Raw genomic sequence first — 7,755 nt, forward strand, 5'->3', positions numbered from 1 at the left:
TATTTCTGAAGGGACTTTGTGCAATTCAGTAGTTTATAAACCATTTCTATTTAAACATTTTAGTATATTTTTGAGACTCCCCATGAACTGGTCACATGCTTACCTTGTACTCTTACACTCAGTGCTGTCCAGTAGAACTTTCTGCAATGATGGAAATAATTCTGTCTGCACTGTCCAATATGGTAGACTCTAGACACCTGTGTTTATTGAGTACTTGAAATGTGACTGAGAACTGATTTTCTAATATTACTTAAGGTCAATTTAAATTTAAATAGGCCTAGTTACTAACGTCTTAGACAGTATATCTCTACTCCTTTCATTGTATAACCCAGTTCTCAATATGGACCAATCACCCACTTGCCTCTGGGCCTTTCCTTATATTGTTCTTTCAATCTGGAATACCCTCTTTTTTACTGGGAATATTACTTAGCCTTTAACATTCCCTTCAAGTGTGTTCCTTTCCTTAATATCTGTAGGAGGATCCAATTCTCACTCTACTTTTTTTTCATTGATCTTGGCAGATTTACTAGGAATTTAGTGCACTAATTATTTGTTCACAGCTCTAGCTAGACAATTGCAATAGGAATTATCCAAGGAAAGATTATATTCTTACTAGTTTTTCTTCCTCAAGAGTCAGATACAGTACCTGACACAGTAAATACTAATGTGTGAATAAATAATAAGTCAATGGTGGTATACATAAAAATCATTAAGTAGGAATATTGTAGGCATCAATAGTAATTTTAACTATTTGTTTTAACCATCTCATAATGTTGACAAAAGGAATTATGACTGTAAAGGATAGACAACTACACAGAATTTAATGGCCATTTTGGTCAGGAGTAGTCCTTGATTGGTTATTATTTTTAAGACTGTAATATCTGGTTACCAGTATCAGTTCTTTCTAAGAATGGCAGGATCTTGGCAAATGGTATAGAAGGTCTGTTTTCTATTAGAGCATTGGGTTGTGAATATGAGAAACACTTAGTGTTTGTATCATCACAGGTGTGTCTTTGCAGGTGTAGTCATTATAGCTGCATCATATTCTTTGAAACTTATTTTTAAAAAATAATCCTACAAAGAGACCTGCTGAATTTAGAAATATGGGCAGGAAATACATCAGAATGAAACCTGGAAAAATGGAAGCTAATAAATCTGTCCTACACCTCGACTTCATTAAAAAGGAGCCTTTTTTTTTTTTTTTTATTTAATACCATCTTTTCTGGCTGCATTTTGATACCTGATGCTTTTCAGGGGATTTGGGCCTTTTGTGAGAGTTGAGCCTTTCAGAGTTCTTGTTTGTGGCACCATAATAAAATAGGATATATTAATTTATCATGATGGAAAACTAGAAACTAGAAAACTAGAAACTCATCTGGAAACACTACCTATTAAGGTAAAACGAGCTGCCATTTGGAAGATGTCCTTCCCACTCAGTGTTTGGTGGAATCGAGGGCTAATCGCTGTAGTATAACTAGTTAGATTTTGAGGATTATTTAAACCCTTTGCTTCTCTCTCCTTTCCCCTTTCTGCTGACTTCTATTTCACTGGGCAAGGAAATAAGAAAAAGGCAATTCTGTTACTTTGATACTCTCGCCTTTAGCAAAATATTGTTAAGAAAGAAGCACGTAATGTGCCAGATAATGGAACAATTGAGTTGGAAACCCATTTTCATGTTGGTCACTGACGATCTTTGGAAATACTGACTTCTATTTCAAGCAGGTTTTTCTGAAAATGAGTGAGATTTCTGGGTCCTCTGCCTCAACTTCACTCAGAGTAGCTATTTTATATAGTGGGGTTCTAAGTAGCATTTAATTGGGAAAGTGATCTCACTGCTTAAATATACCACCACATTGGGTTTGATGAACAACTCTACTGTTTAATTCTCTCTGTGACCTTGGCAAGTTACTTAACCTCTCTGAGCTTCTGTTTTCTTGGCTCTGTCACTGAGACATGAATGCTAACTTTAATGGATTGTTCAGTGAAGAGGCCGACAAAGAGTCTAACAAAATACCTGCTGCATGTTCATTTCCTCTTCCCTATGTACCTTATCATTATACTATTATTAGTAATAGTAATTAGGTGAGTACACATAATGGGGAAAAAAACCTCTAAACCAAGAGTCAGCAACGTTTTTTTAAAAAGGCTACATTGTAAATACTTAAGGTTATTAAGCCATATGCACATATTCTTTTCCTGTTACATATTCTTTTTTAACAATCTGTTAAAAATATGAAAAATTCTTGGATCACAAAGGCCATACTATTTACTTATGCAACACCCCAATGTATTCACTAATTTGTCTTTTGATATGGACCATTTTTAAAGTCTTTATTGAATTTGCTATAATATTGCTTGTTTTACGTTTTGGTTTTTTTGGTCATGAGGCCTGTGGGATCTTAGTTCCCCAATCAGGGATCGAACCCACACCCCCCGCATTGGAAGGTAGAGTCTTAACCACTGGACCACCAGGGAAGTCTCCACTCATTTGTCTTTAAGACACCTTGTAAGGCACAGTTCTCATGTACACTGTTACTCCTATTAATAAGTCTCCTATTGTTTCTCCTGATCATTTCTAATCTCCTGTGACTATTTGCTTGCGGACCCAGGAAGTGTAAACAGTGTATTCTTCAAATCTCTCTCCAGCTGTAGATTCTGGTGTGAGGAATAGCAGTTATCTGCCTCCAGCGTCCTCTCTCACAAACCTGCCGCACCTGGCCAGAGGTCTAAGAGAACCTATATTTGAATATTTAATTGATTCCAAAGGTGCTAAGGAACACTGCAGAGAAGACACGTTACTAATCACTCTTCAGGAGCTTGGCCCCTACAGAAACAGCTTCAGATGTTTCCCAAACCTTCTCTGGACAATAGGGAGTTAAATTAGTTACAGGTTACCATGGAGGAAGGGAATCTACTCCTAGAGGAAAGTTAAATGGAGCCCTCAGTTTTGCACAGACACGAGGAAGAGTTTTTGCTACACTAGATGTTTAATCAAAGTACAGTAGAAGCCCTCTTACTAGCCATCATCTAACAGACTGGCTGCAATAACTGATTCTCCATTCTGTTTGTAAAACATGGCGACTGATGCCCACAGCATGCGAATGCACTAGGCTGGCAGGCTCCCCGCTAGCGTACCTCTGGCACTTCTGCCCCCACCTATTCTGTTACATACTTAGGAAGAGTGAGTTTCGTACCATTCATTTACTCATTTAATAAATATTTATTGAATGCCCAGTATGTGCCAGGCATTATTCCAGGCTCGCAGGACTTAGGAGGCAACAAAGGAAACCAAACCAAATCTGCATGTGTATGTTAGCGGTGCTCGTTATTAATCATACTAGAAGTTATTAATCATAATGCAAACCAATGAAATATGAATACAAAGAGAAAATGGATTTCTATGAAAAGTAAGCTGAGTGCTTTGTAGAAGCTAAATGAAGGTGAATCACTAGAAACTTACTGTTGAATAACGTTTCAAAACAACTGTCAAATACTAAAAATAAATATTATAAAAATCTAAAAGTTGTCTGTATTAAGTGCTTTGCAAGTGGCTTTAAATTTTGACCCCATTTTAAAGACTCAGAAAAACAAAAAAGACAAGTCCTTAGCTTTATATCAGAAGTTGGGAAATGAATGGACATGTTATATGTTTTAAGTTCAAATGATAATGTTGTGGTGCATATGATTCATCTTTACAATTTCTTTCTTTAATCAACTTTTCATGTGACCCACCAATTTCAAATAAGAGGGCTTCTATTGTATAAAGCAGAGCTATCACTGACATGTCAGAAAAGTTTCAGTTTGGAGGAACTGGCAATAAATGTATCTGTGTAGTGAATCACATTCACCCAAAGCCTTCTAATCTAAAGTTGGGAATATGTTTTATTTTTTTTTAATGTCCCAATATATTTATTATTTGATGTATTTTGTCCTGAATGTCTTTTGCAGCCTAAGACTTATTTTCATCAACTCTGTTTGCTTCAGTCTCTCATTTAAAGCTCCTACTCATTGTGTTAAACAGATAAATTCTTGAACACTTAGCAGTTATTTTTCAGTATGTCATTTTATCATTAGAAGTTGCCATGTTACATATGATGTATTACAGCTTGATCTGTCCTAAGTTGCAGGTCTTAAAGTCTATTTTCAAACTTCCTTTATAAATTCTAACATAAAATACTTGTACCTTTATTTATTTATTTATTTTGTATACTCCATAGATCTGAATAGTTATCCAGTTATTAGCAGAATGGCTCTAAATCCTAATGGCATCTTTTTTGCCACTATGTGAGCTGTAAGTTGAGTTAGTAAATAGAAGTTTCAATTGTAAATATACTCAACAGATTTTTATCTGTGCAGACCTACACACAGTGTTGGCATTTTAGGTATATCTGGAAGTTGTACACATGGTTTGAGGAAACACTGAGCAGGAAGAAATGTATAATCATTATTAGTTTGTGAAAAAAGCAAAGCAAGTTTCTGCCACCAACCCATGAAAGCACAGGAAATGGCTTCGTGTAGTAGGTGTTCGAGTCTAAGCATTCTGTTGACAGAAGTGGGTTCTACCCAGGGATTTTGTGTTAATGTAATCAAACACTTCAGAGCTGCAGCCTAGCAAGCTCAAGTCCACCCACCTCAGAGTTTATCTTTAGCTCATCTGGAAGAGTTTATTTTAAACATTGAACATTGTTTGCTGCTGTTGAAATGAAAGTGAGAGAGTTACAAGCTTTCTTCCACTGCCATCTGGCAGATTTACTGATGGATCAGGTTCTTTAATCCATGCAGCCCTGTGTGTGGGAGCTATTGTCTCTGTGTTGATCATGCAGCTGGCTTGGCTGAACTTTCAAAAGCTCACACAAAGCTATCAAGAGCCATCCTATAGATAAATGAAGCTGGGGGAGTTACAAAAGTCACTGTATACTTTTCATTTTTCTCTGAGCCCACATTTTTTACTCTATAGTTCTCTGTGAACTGGAAAAGAGGATAACTGTATTTGAATATTTTGAAAAAAATAATTGAAGTTGCAAAAAAGTGACTATACTTAAATTAGAAAATTATGGCAAAGTGGAAAGGAAAGGAACAGCAGATTTGGGGGAGAGGTCTGTATCTCATTAAAGTAAATGTGGGATGCAAGAAGTCAAATGAGAGTGTTCTTTTCAATGGGGATTTACCTTTCTAGTTTTCCACACTATGTGTGATAGGGGACATTCAATGATACACACACATTACATAGTTAACCATTAGTTGTGGCCTCCATGGGTATGAAACTATACAGGATCTCACACAGGACATCACGCCAAGTATAGCTTACAGCTAACTCCAGGGCACAATTTTGATCATACCCACAAGTGCATACACAAGCATCAAGAGATTAAATACGAGTAAGTGGGCTGTGTGCAAGATAAGATACCTTCAAATAAAACGTATTAAGTTTGTAGGAACATAAGACAAACAGAACCAATAATATTTTGGATGTGGTCAATTGCCATTCAGTTTTCTTTGCTACCTACATCTGGAGCACCCTTTTTATCTTGCATAGGCTGGAGAGTTTTAAAACAATAAACAAAAATCTACATTGCCTGTGTTCTGGATGAAAACCAGTTTCCAACATGTAGATGCCCCTAGAGTGAGATTTTGAAGAGGGAATCAAAAAGGAAGACTTCTTCCTAGTGTTTCTGACTATTTTCTGCTGGCAAGAAAGGTTGTGGGTACAGAGTGGTTTCTTTTTGTTTAGTTTGGTGGGTTTTGTTTTTTTTTTTTTTGGTTTTCTTTTGATAACAAGAGGCAATTGGGGTAGACCTGACAATTCTGTGTCCATCCACTTCTTAATGGGTATTGAGAGGAGGTTACAATGGTGGTGGCCTCCTAATCCCAGTTTCCTGGCCTCTGGCTCATAGCTGTGGTGCTGTGTGTTGTAACTCAGTATTTCCATCGCACCCTCCAGATTCCCACCTTCCTGATCGTGGCAAAGGCAGTCACTTCCCCTTGCAGTTCAGTTCTGTTGTATTTCTGGAGTCATTCCTGTGAATATAATCTATCCCACTTTTCCAGCCCTTCCCATTATTTTGTAGACACCTAGTTTACTATAATCTATCTTGTTCTCCTTAAAATACTGTATCTGGGATGGATTTTGTTTCCTATAAAGAAAACAGACCACCAGGATTACTGACCAGAGAGAAGAAACGTAAATTTGTAAATAAAAATCACCTTGAAAATGAGCAAGTGAAGGCATATATAGAAGACATGAAGAAATTGAATATTACAGCTTGAAAGGGACGGGGCTGTTGAAAGAGAGGCAGCCAACATGGCATGCCTTTGGTGAAATCAATAGTACGTTGTTTGGGCCTTAGCTTAGCAGCCTCAGATATTTGAATTTGTCAAAATGTCAGTTGATAATGAAAAACCACCAAAGGAACTGGAAATCTCTTTCCTTTGGGTAGCATTTTGTACCCAAGTGAGGAAATCCATTTGGGGAACCAAATTATAATCAGAATCTTGATTTGTTATTATAGAATCAGAGGAGAGGAAGTTAATTCTGAGGCTGAATATTTGGTGACATTAGCGGTGGTACCCGCATAAGCAGGAGATATATGCTCTGGATGGACGTGGATCTTAATGTGGGCCTTGTAAGCATGTGTTCTGTTGTTGCTGACTATGCTGCCTTCCGAGTGACTTTTTTTTCCCTTTTTTAAATATCTGTTTATCATCTAAATATTGCTAGTCAGGCTCAGGAGACATTTTTGCCTCCAGTGTACCTCACAGAGGGGTAGAAAAGGGACCAAGTGAATTAGCCACATTCAAAGACACAGATAGGGGTAGAGGAATATATTATTTATAGTTGGAAAGACGGTCAGTTAAAAGAATATCTGAGAATCATTCCTAATATGAGATTTCAGGTGAACGGATTAATTTATCACAGCTGTTTTCCATTTAAGAAAAAAGTAATAAATACTGGGCTTCCTTTAGCAGGCAATTTGATTAAGATTGTAGAATGACTTGTAATGGATAATCCTGCATCAGTGTTTGGGATAGTGTGAACTGATTAAAAAGACATTCATAACTGAAACCCTGGCTACCCTAGGAATATTTATTTCTATTTATCTGCTGCAAATCAAATCAGAGAAGTAAAGGTGAGAGGGGATTCAAAAGCTAGATGTGAGTTTTCAAGAACCAGACTATACTGCCTTGAAGGCAGGGACATGTTTGAACATTCCCACTTCCTGCTAACATCTGGCACAGGGGCTGTATTATATCTATTATTCACAAGATATTAGGTTGATTATTTAATTAGTTAATTAATGACCTAAAAACTAAGCAGTCTACCACGCTATCGATAGCCAGGGTAGATGGAGCTGACTTAACCGGCCTGGAGGATGGTCTCTTCCTACACCTTAGAGAACGACTTCAACCTTGACAGGGAAAAGAAGGCCCTTCTGGCTTGTGAAAGTAATGCTGCATTTTCCTACATACTCTTATGCAAAACATGGAATGATAAGCATGAAAGCCCTGAGTAAGTGTGTCATCATTTTTGACAACTGTAGTCAGTGGTAATTTGGAATTAATGGGAGACAAGCTAGAATATCAACAAAGAAGGCTCACAGATGAAAAAGAATTAATCTCTCCACAACTTCCCCTGGAAGCTTCTATAGAGTTTAAATTATTGAGTACTGCCTTCCAGTTTTTTCTGCAGTCCTGTGTGTTCTAGTAAACAATCTGCCTTCAGTTGATTAGATATGATCTTCCAGAGGCAACACAATT

This window comes from Delphinapterus leucas, chromosome 13 (assembly GCF_059928025.1).
Source record: "Delphinapterus leucas isolate spDelLeu-1000000601 "Yukka" chromosome 13, BTC_Dleu_Yukka2, whole genome shotgun sequence".
In the NCBI taxonomy this organism is placed as follows: Eukaryota; Metazoa; Chordata; class Mammalia; order Artiodactyla; family Monodontidae; genus Delphinapterus; species Delphinapterus leucas.